Consider the following 15,275-nt stretch of genomic DNA (forward strand, 5'->3'; position numbering starts at 1 on the left):
GAGCACGACTGTCTCCGTGGCGCAATTGGCTAGCGCGATCGGCTGTTAACCGAAAGGTTGGAGGTTCCAGCCCACCCGGTGGTGGGACGCTTTTTTTTTGGGCTGATAGCTCTGAAAAAATGTTCTGACGGTGGGGAGAGTGGAGCACGACTGTCTCCGTGGCGCAATTGGCTAGCGCGATCGGCTGTTAACCGAACGGTTGGAGTTTCGAGCCCTCCCGGGAGTGGTGTGTTGCTTTTTTTTGCGCTGATAGCTTTGAAGATATGTTCTGATGGTGGTGAGAGTGGAGCAGGACTGTCTCCGGGGCGCAATTGGCTTGCGCGATCGGCTGTTAACCGAAAGGTTGGAGGTTCGAGCCCACCCGGTGGTGGTTCGGCGCTTTTTTTCTTTGGGCTGATAGCTTTGAAGATATGTTCTGATGGTGGTGAGAGTGGAGCACGACTGTCTCCGTGGCGCAATTGGCTAGCGCGATCGGCTGTTGACCCAAAGGTTGGAGGTTCGAGCGCACCCGGTGGTGGTGCGGCGCTTTTTTTTCTTTGGGCTGATAGCTTTGAAGATATGTTCTGATGGTGGTGAGAGTGGAGCAGGACTGTCTCCGTGGCGCAATTGGCTAGCGCGATCGGCTGTTAACCGAAAGGTTGGAGGTTCGAGCCCTCCTGGCAGTGGTGTGTTGCTTTTTTCTTTGCGCTGATAGCTTTGAAGATATGTTCAGATGGTGGCGAGAGTGGAGCACGACTGTCTCCGTGGCGCGATCGGCTAGCGCGATCGTCTGTTAACCGAAAGGTTGGAGGTTCGAGCCCATCCGGTGGTGGTGCGGCGCTTTTTTTTCTTTAGGCTGATAGCTTTGAAGATATGCTCTGATGGTGGTGAGGGTGGAGCACGACTGTCTCCGTGGCGCAATTGGCTAGCGCGATCGGCTGTTAACCGAAAGGTTGGAGGTTCGAGCCCTCCCGGGTGTGGTGTGTTGTATTTTTCTTTGCGCTGATAGCTTTGAAGATATGTTCTGTATGTGGTGAGAGTGGAGCACAGCTGGCTCCATGGCGCAATTGGCTAGCGCGATCGGCTGTTAACCGAAAGGTTGGAGGTTCGAGCCCACCCGGTGGTGGTGCGAAGCTTTTTTTCTTTGGGTTGATAGCTCTGAAGAAATGTTCTGACGGTGGGGAGAGTGGAGCACGACTGTCTCCATGGCGCAATTGGCTAGCGCGATCGGCTGTTAACCGAAAGGTTGGAGGTTCGAGCCCACCCGGTGGTCGTGCGGCGCTTTTTTCTCCTTCGCGCTGATAGCTTTGAAGGTATGTTCTGATGGTGGTGAGAGTGGAGCAGGACTGTCTCCGTGGCGAAATTGGCTAGCGCGATCGGCTGTTAACCGAAGGGTTGGAGGTTCGAGCTCTCCCGAGAATGGTCTGTTGCTTTTTTCTTTGCGCTGATAGCTTTGAAGATATGTTCTGTTGGTGGTGAGAGCGGAGCACGAATGTCTCCGTGGCGCAATTGGCTAGCGCGATCGGCTGTTAACCGAAAGGTTGGAGGTTCGAGCCCTCCCGGGAGTGGTGTGTTGCTTTTTTTTTCTTTGGGCTGATAGCTTTGAAGATATGTTCTGATGGTGGTGAGAGTGGAGCACGACTGTCTCCGTGGCGCGATCGGCTAGCGCGATCGTCTGTTAGCCGAAAGGTTGGAGGTTCGTGCCCATCAGGTGGTGGTGCGGCGCTTTTTTTTTCTTTAGGCTGATAGCTTTGAAGATATGCTCTGATGGTGGTGAGAGTGGAGCACGACTGTCTCCGTTGCGCAATTGGCTAGCGCGATCGCCTGTTAACTGAAAGGTTGGAGGTTCGAGCCCTCCGGGGAGTGGTCTGTTGCTTTTTTTGCGCTGATAGCTTTGAAGATATGTTCTGATGGTGGTGAGAGTGGAGCACGACTGTCTCCGTGGCGCGATTGGCTAGCGCGATCAGCTGTTAATCGAAAGGTTGGAGTTTTGAGCCCACCCGGTGGAGGTGCGGCGCTTTTTGTTGTGGCTGATAGCTTTGAAGATATGTTCTGAAGGTGGTGAGAGTGGAGCAGGACTGTCTCCGTTGCGCAATTGGCTAGCGCGATCGGCTGTTAACCGAACGGTTGGAGTTTCGAGCCCTCCCGGGAGTGGTGTGTTGCTTTTTTTGCGCTGATAGCTTTGAAGATATGTTCTGATGGTGGTGAGAGTGGAGCAGGACTGTCTCCGGGGCGCAATTGGCTTGCGCGATCGGCTGTTAACCGAAAGGTTGGAGGTTCGAGCCCACCCGGTGGTGGATCGGCGCTTTGTTTTCTTTGGGCTGATAGCTTTGAAGATATGTTCTGATGATGGTGAGAGTGGAGCACGACTGTCTCCGTGGCGCAATTGGTTAGGGCGATCGGCTGTTGACCGAAACGTTGGAGGTTCGAGCGCACCCGGTGGTGGTGCGGCGCTTTTTTTTCTTTGGGCTGATTGCTTTGAAGATATGTTCTGATGGTGGTGAGAGTGGAGCAGGACTCTCTCCGTGGCGCAATTGGCTAGCGCGATCGGCTGTTGACCCAAAGGTTGGAGGTTCGAGCGCACCCGGTGAGGGTGCGGCGCTTTTTTTTCTTTGGGCTGATAGCTTTGAAGATATGTTCTGATGGTGGTGAGAGTGGAGCAGGACTGTCTCCGTGGCGCAATTGGCTAGCGCGATCGGCTGTTAACCGAAAGGTTGGAGGTTCGAGCCCTCCCGGGTGTGGTGTGTTGTATTTTTCTTTGCGCTGATAGCTTTGAAGATATGTTCTGTATGTGGTGAGAGTGGAGCACAGCTGGCTCCATGGCGCAATTGGCTAGCGCGATCGGCTGTTAACCGAAAGGTTGGAGGTTCGAGCCCACCCGGTGGTGGTGCGAAGCTTTTTTTCTTTGGGTTGATAGCTCTGAAGAAATGTTCTGACGGTGGGGAGAGTGGAGCACGACTGTCTCCATGGCGCAATTGGCTAGCGCGATCGGCTGTTAACCGAAAGGTTGGAGGTTCGAGCCCACCCGGTGGTCGTGCGGCGCTTTTTTCTCCTTCGCGCTGATAGCTTTGAAGGTATGTTCTGATGGTGGTGAGAGTGGAGCAGGACTGTCTCCGTGGCGAAATTGGCTAGCGCGATCGGCTGTTAACCGAAAGGTTGGAGGTTCGAGCTCTCCCGAGAATGGTCTGTTGCTTTTTTCTTTGCGCTGATAGCTTTGAAGATATGTTCTGTTGGTGGTGAGAGCGGAGCACGAATGTCTCCGTGGCGCAATTGGCTAGCGCGATCGGCTGTTAACCGAAAGGTTGGAGGTTCGAGCCCTCCCGGGAGTGGTGTGTTGCTTTTTTTTTCTTTGGGCTGATAGCTTTGAAGATATGTTCTGATGGTGGTGAGAGTGGAGCACGACTGTCTCCGTGGCGCGATCGGCTAGCGCGATCGTCTGTTAGCCGAAAGGTTGGAGGTTCGTGCCCATCAGGTGGTGGTGCGGCGCTTTTTTTTTCTTTAGGCTGATAGCTTTGAAGATATGCTCTGATGGTGGTGAGAGTGGAGCACGACTGTCTCCGTTGCGCAATTGGCTAGCGCGATCGCCTGTTAACTGAAAGGTTGGAGGTTCGAGCCCTCCGGGGAGTGGTCTGTTGCTTTTTTTTCTTTGGGCTGACAGCTTTGACGATATGTTCTGATGGTGGTGAGAGTGGAGCAGGACTGTCTCCGGGGCGCAATTGGCTTGCGCGATCGGCTGTTAACCGAAAGGTTGGAGGTTCGAGCCCACCCGGTGGTGGATCGGCGCTTTGTTTTCTTTGGGCTGATAGCTTTGAAGATATGTTCTGATGATGGTGAGAGTGGAGCACGACTGTCTCCGTGGCGCAATTGGTTAGCGCGATCGGCTGTTGACCGAAACGTTGGAGGTTCGAGCGCACCCGGTGGTGGTGCGGCGCTTTTTTTTCTTTGGGCTGATTGCTTTGAAGATATGTTCTGATGGTGGTGAGAGTGGAGCAGGACTCTCTCCGTGGCGCAATTGGCTAGCGCGATCGGCTGTTGACCCAAAGGTTGGAGGTTCGAGCGCACCCGGTGGTGGTGCGGCGCTTTTTTTTCTTTGGGCTGATAGCTTTGAAGATATGTTCTGATGGTGGTGAGAGTGGAGCAGGACTGTCTCCGTGGCGCAATTGGCTAGCGCGATCGGCTGTTAACCGAAAGGTTGGAGGTTCGAGCCCTCCTGGCAGTGGTGTGTTGCTTTTTTCTTTGCGCTGATAGCTTTGAAGATATGTTCAGATGGTGGCGAAAGTGGAGCACGACTGTCTCCGTGGCGCGATCGGCTAGCGCGATCGTCTGTTAACCGAAAGGTTGGAGGTTCGAGCCCATCCGGTGGTGGTGCGGCGCTTTTTTTTCTTTAGGCTGATAGCTTTGAAGATATGCTCTGATGGTGGTGAGGGTGGAGCACGACTGTCTCCGTGGCGCAATTGGCTAGCGCGATCGGCTGCTAACTGAAAGGTTGGAGGTTCGAGCCCTCCGGGGAGTGGTGTGTTGCTTTTTTTTTCTTTGGGCTGATAGCTTTGACGATATGTTCTGATGGTGGTGAGAGTGGAGCAGGACTGTTTTCGGGGCGCAATTGGCTTGCGCGATCGGCTGTTAACCGAAAGGTTGGAGGTTCGAGCCCACCCGGTGGTGGTGTGGCGCTTTTTTTCTTTGGGCTGATAGATTTGAATATATGTTCTGATGGTGGTGAGAGTGGAGCGGGACTGTCTCCGTGGCGCAATTGGCTAGCGCGATCGGCTGTTAACCGAAAGGTTGGAGGTTCGAGCCCTCCCGGTTGTGGTGTGTTGTATTTTTCTTTGCGCTGATAGCTTTGAAGATATGTTCTGTATGTGGTGAGAGTGGAGCACAGCTGGCTCCATGGCGCAATTGGCTAGCGCGATCGGCTGTTAACCGAAAGGTTGGAGGTTCGAGCCCACCCGGTGGTGGTGCGAAGCTTTTTTTCTTTGGGTTGATAGCTCTGAAGAAATGTTCTGACGGTGGGGAGAGTGGAGCACGACTGTCTCCATGGCGCAATTGGCTAGCGCGATCGGCTGTTAACCGAAAGGTTGGAGGTTCGAGCCCACCCGGTGGTCGTGCGGCGCTTTTTTCTCCTTCGCGCTGATAGCTTTGAAGGTATGTTCTGATGGTGGTGAGAGTGGAGCAGGACTGTCTCCGTGGCGAAATTGGCTAGCGCGATCGGCTGTTAACCGAAAGGTTGGAGGTTCGAGCTCTCCCGAGAATGGTCTGTTGCTTTTTTCTTTGCGCTGATAGCTTTGAAGATATGTTCTGTTGGTGGTGAGAGCGGAGCGCGAATGTCTCCGTGGCGCAATTGGCTAGCGCGATCGGCTGTTAACCGAAAGGTTGGAGGTTCGAGCCCTCCCGGGAGTGGTGTGTTGCTTTTTTTTTCTTTGGGCTGATAGCTTTGAAGATATGTTCTGATGGTGGTGAGAGTGGAGCACGACTGTCTCCGTGGCGCGATTGGCTAGCGCGATCAGCTGTTAATCGAAAGGTTGGAGTTTTGAGCCCACCCGGTGGAGGTGCGGCGCTTTTTGTTGTGGCTGATAGCTTTGAAGATATGTTCTGAAGGTGGTGAGAGTGGAGCAGGACTGTCTCCGTTGCGCAATTGGCTAGCGCGATCGGCTGTTAACCGAACGGTTGGAGTTTCGAGCCCTCCCGGGAGTGGTGTGTTGCTTTTTTTGCGCTGATAGCTTTGAAGATATGTTCTGATGGTGGTGAGAGTGGAGCACGACTATCTCCGTGGCGCGATCGGCTAGCGCGATCGTCTGTTAGCCGAAAGGTTGGAGGTTCGTGCCCATCAGGTGGTGGTGCGGCGCTTTTTTTTTCTTTAGGCTGATAGCTTTGAAGATATGCTCTGATGGTGGTGAGAGTGGAGCACGACTGTCTCCGTTGCGCAATTGGCTAGCGCGATCGCCTGTTAACTGAAAAGTTGGAGGTTCGAGCCCTCCGGGGAGTGGTCTGTTGCTTTTTTTTCTTTGGGCTGACAGCTTTGACGATATGTTCTGATGGTGGTGAGAGTGGAGCAGGACTGTCTCCGGGGCGCAATTGGCTTGCGCGATCGGCTGTTAACTGAAAGGTTGGAGGTTCGAGCCCTCCGGGGAGTGGTCTGTTGCTTTTTTTTCTTTGGGCTGACAGCTTTGACGATATGTTCTGATGGTGGTGAGAGTGGAGCAGGAATGTCTCCGTGGCGCAATTGGCTAGCGCGATCGGCTGTTAACCGAAAGGTTGGAGCCCTCCCGGGAGTGGTGTGTTGCAGTTTTCTTTGCGCTGATAGCTTTGAAGATATGTTCTGATGGTGGTGAGAGGGAGCACGACTGTCTCCGTGGTGCAATTGGCTAGCGCGATCGGCTGTTGACCGAAAGGTTGGAGGTTCGAGCGCACCCGGTGGTGGTGTGTTGCTTTTTTTTAGGCTGATAGCTTTGAAGATATGTTCTGATGGTGGTGAGAGTGTAGCAGGACGTTCTCCGTGGAGCAATTGGCTAGCGCGATCGGCTGTTAACCGAAAAGTTGGAGGTTCGAGCCCTCCCGGGTGTGGTGTGTTGCTTTTTTTTCTTTGGGCTGATAGCTTTAAAGATATGTTCTGATGGTGGTGAGAGTGGAGCAGGACTGTCTCCGTGGTGCGATTGGGTAACGCGTTCAGTCGTTAACCGAAAGGTTAGAGGTTCGAGCCCACCCGGTGGTGGTGCGGCGCTTTTTTTCTATGGCCTGATAGCTTTGAAGATATGTTCTAATGGTGGTGAGAGTGGAGCAGGACTTTCTCCGTGGCGAAATTGGCTAGCGTCATCGGCTGTTAACCGAAAGGTTTTAGGTTCGAGCCCTCCCGAGAGTGGGGTGTTGCTTTTTTCTTTGCGCTGATAGCTTTGAAGATATGTTCTGTTGGTGGTGAGAGTGGAGCATGACTGTCTCCGAGGCGCAATTGGCTAGCACGTTTGGCTGTTAACCGAAAGGTTGGAGGTTCGAGCCCTCCCGGGAGTGGTGGGTTGCTTTTTTTTCTTTGGGCTGATAGCTTTAAAGATATGTTCTGATGGTGGTGTGAGTGGAGCAGGACTGTCTCTGTGGCGCAATTGGGTAGGGCGTTCGGTCGTTAACCGAAAGGTTGGAGGTTCGAGCCCACCCGGTGGTGGTGCGGCGCTGTTTTTGGGGCTGATAGCTTTGAAGATATGTTCTGATGGTGGTGAGAGTGGAGCAGGACTGTCTCCATGGCGCAATTGGCTAGCACGATCGGCTGTTAACCGAACGGTTGGAGTTTCGAGCCCTCCCGGGAGTGGTGTGTTGCTTTTTTTTGCGCTGATAGCTTTGAAGATATGTTCTGATGGTGGTGAGTGTGGAGCACGACTGTCTCTGTGGCGCGATCCGCTAGCGCGATCGTCTGTTAACCGAAAGGTTGGAGGTTCGTGCCCATCCGGTGGTGGTGCGGCGCTTTTTTTTCTTTAGGCTGATAGCTTTGAAGATATGCCCTGATGGTGGTGAGAGTGGAGCACGACTGTCTCCGTGGCGCAATTGGCTAGCGCGATCGGCTGTTAACTGAAAGGTTGGAGGTTCGAGCCCTCCGGGGAGTGGTGTGTTGCTTTTTTTTCTTTGGGCTGACAGCTTTGACGATATGTTCTGATGGTGGTGAGAGTGGAGCAGGACTGTCTCCGGGGCGCAATTGGCTTGCGCGATCGGCTGTTAACCGAAAGGTTGGAGGTTCGAGCCCACCCGGTGGTGGTTCGGCGCTTTTTTTCTTTGGGATGATAGCTTTGAAGATATGTTCTGATGGTGGTGAGAGTGGAGCACGACTGTCTCCGTGGCGCGATTGGCTAGCGCGATCGGCTGTTGACCGAAAGGTTGGAGGTTCGAGCGCACCCGGTGGTGGTGCGGCGCTTTTTTTTCTTTGGGCTGATAGCTTTGAAGATATGTTCTGATGGTGGTGAGAGTGGAGCAGGACTGTCTCCGTGGCGCAATTGGCTAGCGCGATCGGCTGTTAACCGAAAGGTTGGAGGTTCGAGCCCTCCTGGCAGTGGTGTGTTGCTTTTTTCTTTGCGCTGATAGCTTTGAAGATATGTTCTGTATGTGGTGAGAGTGGAGCACGACTGTCTCCGTGGCGCAATTGGCTAGCGCGATCGGCTGTTAACCAAAAGGTTGGAGGTTCCAGCCCACCCGGTGGTGGTGCGACGCTTTTTTTCTTTGGGCTGATAGCTTTGAAGATATGTTCTGATGGTGGGGAGAGTGGAGCAGGAATGTCTCCGTGGCGCATTTGGCTAGCGCGATCGGCTGTTAACCGAAAGGTTGGAGCCCTCCCGGGAGTGGTGTGTTGCTGTTTTCTTTGCGCTGATAGCTTTTAAGATATGTTCTGATGGTGGTGAGAGGGAGCACGACTGTCTCCGTGGTGCAATTGGCTAGCGCGATCGGCTGTTGACCGAAAGGTTGAAGGTTCGAGCGCACCCGGGGGTGGTGTGTTGCTTTTTTTTAGGCTGATAGCTTTGAAGATATGTTCTGATGGTGGTGAGAGTGGAGCAGGACGGTCTCCGTTAAGCAATTGGCTAGCGCGATCGGCTGTTAACCGAAAAGTTGGAGGTTCGAGCCCTCCCGGGTGTGGTGTGTTGCTTTTTTTTCTTTGGGCTGATAGCTTTGAAGATATGTTCTGATGGTGGTGAGAGTGGAGCACGACTGTCTCTGTGGCGCGATCCGCTAGCGCGATCGTCTGTTAACCGAAAGGTTGGAGGTTCGTGCCCATCCGGTGGTGGTGCGGCGCTTTTTTTTCTTTAGGCTGATAGCTTTGAAGATATGCCCTGATGGTGGTGAGAGTGGAGCACGACTGTATCCGTGGCGCAATTGGCTAGCGCGATCGACTGTTAACTGAAAGGTTGGAGGTTCGAGCCCTCCGGGGTGTGGTGTGTTGCTTTTTTTTCTTTGGGCTGATAGCTTTGACGATATGTTCTGATGGTGGTGAGAGTGGAGCAGGACTGTTTCCGGGGCGCAATTGGCGTGCGCGATCGGCTGTTAACCCAAAGGTTGGAGGTTCGAGCCCACCCGGTGGTGGTGTGGCGCTTTTATTTCTTTGGGCTGATAGATTTGAAGATATTTTCTGATGGTGGTGAGAGTGGAGCACGACTGACTCCGTGGCGCAATTGGCTAGCGCGATCGGCTGTTGACCGAAAGGTTGGAGGTTCGAGCGCACCCGGTGGTGGTGCGGCGCTTTTTTTTCTTTGGGCTGATAGCTTTGAACATATGTTCTGATGGTGGTGAGAGCGGAGCGGGACTGTCTCCGTGGCGCAATTGGCTAGCGCGATCGGCTGTTAACCGAAAGGTTGGAGGTTCGAGCCCTCCCGGGAGTGGTGTGTTGCTTTTTTCTTTGCGCTGATAGCTTTGAAGATATGTTCTGATTGTGGTGAGAGTGGAGCATGGCTGTCTCCATGGCGCAATTGGCTAGCACGATCGGCTGTTAACCGAAAGGTTGGAGTTTCGAGCCCACCCGGTGGTGGTGCGGCGCTTTTTTTTCTTTGGGCTGATAGCTTTGAAAATATGTTCTGATGGTGGTGAGAGTGGAGCACGACTGTCTCCGTGGCGGAATTGGTTAGCGCGATCGGCTGTTGACCGAAAGGTTGGAGGTTCGAGGGCACCCGGTGGTGGTGCAGCGCTTTTTTTTCTTTGGGCTGATTGCTTTGAAGATATGTTCTGATGGTGGTGAGAGTGGAGCAGGACTGTCTCCGTGGCGCAATTGGCTAGCGCGATCGGCTGTTAACCGAAAGTTTGGAGGTTCGAGCCCTCCCGGGAGTGGTGTGTTGCTTTTTTCTTTGCGCTGATAGCTTTGAAGATATGTTCTGTATGTGGTGAGAGTGGAGCACGACTGTCTCCATGGCGCAATTGGCTAGCGCGATCGGCTGTTAACCGAAAGGTTGGAGGTTCGAGCCCACCCGGTGATCGTGCGGCGCTTCTTTTTCTTTGGGCTGATAGCTCTGAAGAATTGTTCTGATGGTGGTGAGAGTTGAGCAGGACTGTCTCCGTGGCGCAATTGGCTAGCGCGATCGGCTGTTAACCGAAAGGTTGGAGGTTCGAGCCCTCTCGGTAGTGGTGTGTTGCTTTTTTCTTTGCGCTGATAGCTTTGAAGATATGTTCTGTATGTGGTGAGAGTGGAGCACGACTGTCTCCGTGGCGCAATTGGCTAGCGCGATCGGCTGTTAACCGAAAGGTTGGAGGTTCCAGCCCACCCGGTGGTGGTGCGACGCTTTTTTTCTTTGGGCTGATAGCTCTGAAGAAATGTTCTGACGGTGGGGAGAGTGGAGCACGACTGTCTCCGTGGCGCAAATGGCTAGCGCGATCGGCTGTTAACCGAAAGGTTGGAGGTTCGAGCCCTCCCGGGAGTGGTGTGTTGTTTTTTTTTCTTTGGGCTGATAGCTTTGAAGATATGATCTGATGGTGGTGAGAGTGGAGCAGGACTGTCTCCGTGGCGCAATTGGCTAGCGCGATCGGCTGTTAACCGAAAGGTTGGAGGTTCGAGCGCACCCGGTGGTGGTGTGTTGCTTTTTTTGGGCTGTAGCTTTGAAGATATGTTCTGATGGTGGTGAGAGTGGAGCAGGACTGTCTCCGTGGCGCAATTGGCTAGCGCGATCGGCTGTTAACCGAAAAGTTGGATGTTCGAGCCCTCCCGGGAGTGGTGTGTTGCTTTTTTTTCTTTGGGCGGATCGCTTTGAAGATATGTTCTGATGGTGGTGAGAGTGGAGCAGGACTGTCTCCGTGGCGCAATTGGCTAGCGCGATTGGCTGTTAATCGAAAGGTTGGAGTTTCCAGCCCACTCGATGGTGGTGCGGCGCTTTTTGTGGGGCTGATAGCTTTGAAGATATGTTCTGATGGTGGTGAGAGTGGAGTAGGAGTGTCTCCGTTGCGCAATTGGCTAGCGCGATCGGCTGTTAACCGAAAGGTTGGAGTTTCGAGCCCTCCCGGGAGTGGTGTGTTGCTTTTTTCTTTCCGCTGATAGCTTTGAAGATATGTTCTGATGGTTGTGAGAGTTGAGCATGACTGTCTCCGTGGCACGATCGGCTAGCGCGATCGTCTGTTAACCGAAATGTTGGAGGTTCGAGCCCACCCGGTGGTGGTGCGGCGCTTTTTTTTCTATGGCCTGATAGCTTTGAAGATATGTTCTAATGGTGGTGAGAGTGGAGCAGGACTGTCTCAGTGGCGAAATTGGCTAGCGCCATCGGCTGTTAACCGAAAGGTTTTAGGTTCGAGCCCTCCCGAGAGTGGGGTGTTGCTTTTTTCTTTGCGCTGATAGCTTTGAAGATATGTTCTGTTGGTGGTGAGAGTGGAGCATGACTGTCTCCGAGGCGCAATTGGCTAGCACGATCGGCTGTTAACCGAAAGTTTGGAGGTTCGAGCCCTCCCGGGAGTGGTGGGTTGCTTTTTTTTCTTTGGGCTGATAGCTTTAAAGATATGTTCTGATGGTGGTGTGAGTGGAGCGGGACTGTCTCTGTGGCGCAATTGGGTAGCGCGTTCGGTCGTTAACCGAAAGGTTGGAGGTTCGAGCCCACCCGGTGGTGGTGCGGCGCTGTTTTTGGGGCTGATAGCTTTGAAGATATGTTCTGATGGTGGTGAGAGTGGAGCAGGACTGTCTCCATGGCGCAATTGGCTAGCACGATCGGCTGTTAACCGAAAGGTTCGATTTTCGAGCTCTCTCGGGAGTGGTGTGTTGCTTTTTTCTTTGCGCTGATAGCTTTGAAGATATGTTCTGATGGTGGTGAGAGTGGAGCACGACTGTCTCCGTGGCGCGATCGGCTAGCGCGATCGTCTGTTAACCGAAAGGTTGGAGGTTCGAGCCCATCCGGTGGTGGTGCGGCGCTTTTTTTCTTTAGGCTGATAGCTTTGAAGATATGCTTTGATGGTGGTGAGAGGGGAGCACGACTGTCTCCGTGGCGCAATTGGCTAGCGCGATCGGCTGTTAACTGAAAGGTTGGAGGTTCAAGCCCTCCGGGGTGTAGTGTGTTGCTTTTTTTTCTTTGGGCTGATAGCTTTGACGATATGTTCTGATGGTGGTGAGAGTGGAGCAGGACTGTTTCCGGGGCGCAATTGGCGTGCGCGATCGGCTGTTAACCCAAAGGTTGGAGGTTCGAGCCCACCCGGTGGTGGTGTCGCGCTTTTTTTTCTTTGGGCTGATAGATTTGAAGATATTTTCTGATGGTGGTGAGAGTGGAGCACGACTGACTCCGTGGCGCAATTGGCTAGCGCGATCGGCTGTTGACCGAAAGGTTGGAGGTTCGAGCGCGCCCGGTAGTGGTGCGGCGCTTTTTTTTTCTTTGGGCTGATAGCTTTGAACATATGTTCTGATGGTGGTGAGAGCGGAGCGGGACTGTCTCCGTGGCGCAATTGGCTAGCGCGATCGGCTGTTAACCGAAAGGTTGGAGGTTCGAGCCCTCCCGGGAGTGGTGTGTTGCTTTTTTCTTTGCGCTGATAGCTTTGAAGATATGTTCTGTATGTCGTGAGAGTGGAGCACGACTGTCTCCGTGGCGGAATTGGTTAGCGCGATCGGCTGTTGACCGAAAGGTTAGAGGTTCGAGCGCACCCGGTGGTGGTGCGGCGCTTTTTTTTCTTTGGGCTGATTGCTTTGAAGATATGTTCTGATGGTGGTGAGACTGGAGCAGGACTGTCTCCGTGGCGCAATTGGCTAGCGCGATCGGCTGTTAACCGAAAGGTTGGAGGTTCGAGCCCTCCCGGGAGTGGTGTGTTGCTTTTTTCTTTGCGCTGATAGCTTTGAAGATATGTTCTGTATGTGGTGAGAGTGGAGCACGACTGTCTCCATGGCGCAATTGGCTAGCGCGATCGGTTGTTAACCGAAAGGTTGGAGGTTCGAGCCCACCCGGTGATCGTGCGGTGCTTCTTTTTCTTTGGGCTGATAGCTCTGAAGAATTGTTCTGATGGTGGTGAGAGTTGAGCAGGACTGTCTCCGTGGCGCAATTGGCTAGCGCGATCGGCTGTTAACCGAAAGGTTGGAGGTTCGAGCCCTCTCGGCAGTGGTGTGTTGCTTTTTTCTTTGCGCTGATAGCATTGAAGATATGTTCTGTATGTGGTGAGAGTGGAGCACGACTGTCTCCGTGGCGCAATTGGCTAGCGCGATCGGCTGTTAACCGAAAGGTTGGAGGTTCCAGCCCACCCGGTGGTGGTGCGACGCTTTTTTTCTTTGGGCTGATAGCTCTGAAGAAATGTTCTGACGGTGGGGAGAGTGGAGCACGACTGTCTCCGTGGCGCAAATGGCTAGCGCGATCGGCTGTTAACCGAAAGGTTTGAGGTTCGAGCCCTCCCGGGAGTGGTGTGTTGTTTTTTTTCTTTGGGCTGATAGCTTTGAAGATATGTTCTGATGGTGGTGAGAGTGGAGCAGGACTGTCTCCGTGGCGCAATTGGCTAGCGCGATGGGCTGTTAACCGAAAGGTTGGAGGTTCGAGCGCTCCCGGTGGTGGTGTGTTGCTTTTTTTGGGCTGTAGCTTTGAAGATATGTTCTGATGGTGGTGAGAGTGGAGCAGGACTGTCTCTGTGGCGCAATTGGCTAGCGCGATCGGCTGTTAACCGAAAAGTTGGATGTTCGAGCCCTCCCGGGAGTGGTGTGTTGCTTTTTTTTCTTTAGGCGGATCGCTTTGAAGATATGTTCTGATGGTGGTGAGAGTGGAGCAGGACTGTCTCCGTGGCGCAATTGGCTAGCGCGATTGGCTGTTAATCGAAAGGTTGGAGTTTCCAGCCCACTCGATGGTGGTGCGGCGCTTTTTTTGGGGCTGATAGCTTTGAAGATATGTTCTGATGGTGGTGAGAGTGGAGTAGGAGTGTCTCCGTTGCGCAATTGGCTAGCGCGATCGGCTGTTAACCGAAAGGTTGGAGTTTCGAGCCCTCCCGGGAGTGGTGTGTTGCTTTTTTCTTTGCGCTGATAGCTTTGAAGATATGTTCTGATGGTTGTGAGAGTTGAGCATGACTGTGTCCGTGGCACGATCGGCTAGCGCGATCGTCTGTTAACCGAAAGGTTGGAGGTTCGAGCCCACCCGGTGGTGGTGCGGCGCTTTTTTTTCTTTAGGCTGATAGCTTTGAAGATATGCTCTGATGGTGGTGAGAGTGGAGCACGACTGTCTCCGTGGCAAAATTGGCTAGCGCGATCGGCTGTTAACTAAAAGGTTGGAGGTTCGAGCCCTCCGGGGAGTGGTGTGTTGCTTTTTTTTGGGCGGATAGCTTTGAAGATATGTTCTGATGGTGGTGAGAGTGGAGCACGACTGTCTCCGTTGCGCAATTGGCTAGCGCGATCGGCTGTTAACCGAAAGGTTGGAGGTTCCAGCCCACCCGGTGGTGGTGCGACGCTTTTTTTTTTGGGCTGATAGCTCTGAAGTAATGTTCTGACGGGGGGGAGAGTGGAGCACGACTGTCTCCGTGGCGCAATTGGCTAGCGCGATCGGCTGTTAACCGAAAGGTTCGAGGTTCGAGCCCTCCCGGGAGTGGTGTGTTGTTTTTTTTCTTTGGGCTGATAGCTTTGAAGATATGTTCTGATGGTAGTGAGAGGGAGCACGACTGTCTCCGTGGTGCAATTGGCTAGCGCGATCGGCTGTTGACCGAAAGGTTGAAGGTTCGAGCGCACCCGGTGGTGGTGCGGCGCTTTTTTTTCTTTGGGCTGATCGCTTTGAAGATATGTTCTGATGGTGGTGAGAGTGGAGCACGACTGTCTCCGTGGCGCAATTGGCTAGCGCGATCGGCTGTTAACCGAAAGGTTGGAGGTTCGAGCCCTCCCGAGAGTGGTGTGTTGCTTTTTTCTTTGCGCTGATAGCTTTGAAGATATGTTCTGATGGTGGTGAGAGTGGAGCAGGAATGTCTCCGTGGCGCAATTGGCTAGCGCGATCGGCTGTTAACCGAAAGGTTGGAGCCCTCCCGGGAGTGGTGTGTTGCTGTTTTCTTTGCGCTGATAGCTTTGAAGATATGTTCTGATGGTGATGAGAGGGAGCACGACTGTCTCCGTGGTGCAATTGGCTAGCGCGATCGGCTGTTGACCGAAAGGTTGGAGGTTCGAGCGCACCCGGTGGTGGTGTGTTGCTTTTTTTTAGGCTGATAGCTTTGAAGATATGTTCTGATGGTGGTGAGAGTGGAGCAGGACGGTCTCCGTGGAGCAATTGGCTAGCGCGATCGGCTGTTAACCGAAAAGTTTGAGGTTCGAGCCCTCCCGGGTGTGGTGTGTTGCTTTTTTTCTTTGGGCTGATAGCTTTAAAGATATGTTCTGATGGTGGTGAGAGTGGAGCAGGACTGTCTCCGTGGTGCGATTGGGTAGCGCGTTC

Source organism: Rhipicephalus microplus, unplaced genomic scaffold, assembly GCF_043290135.1.
Source record: "Rhipicephalus microplus isolate Deutch F79 unplaced genomic scaffold, USDA_Rmic scaffold_38, whole genome shotgun sequence".
Taxonomy (NCBI): Eukaryota; Metazoa; Arthropoda; class Arachnida; order Ixodida; family Ixodidae; genus Rhipicephalus; species Rhipicephalus microplus.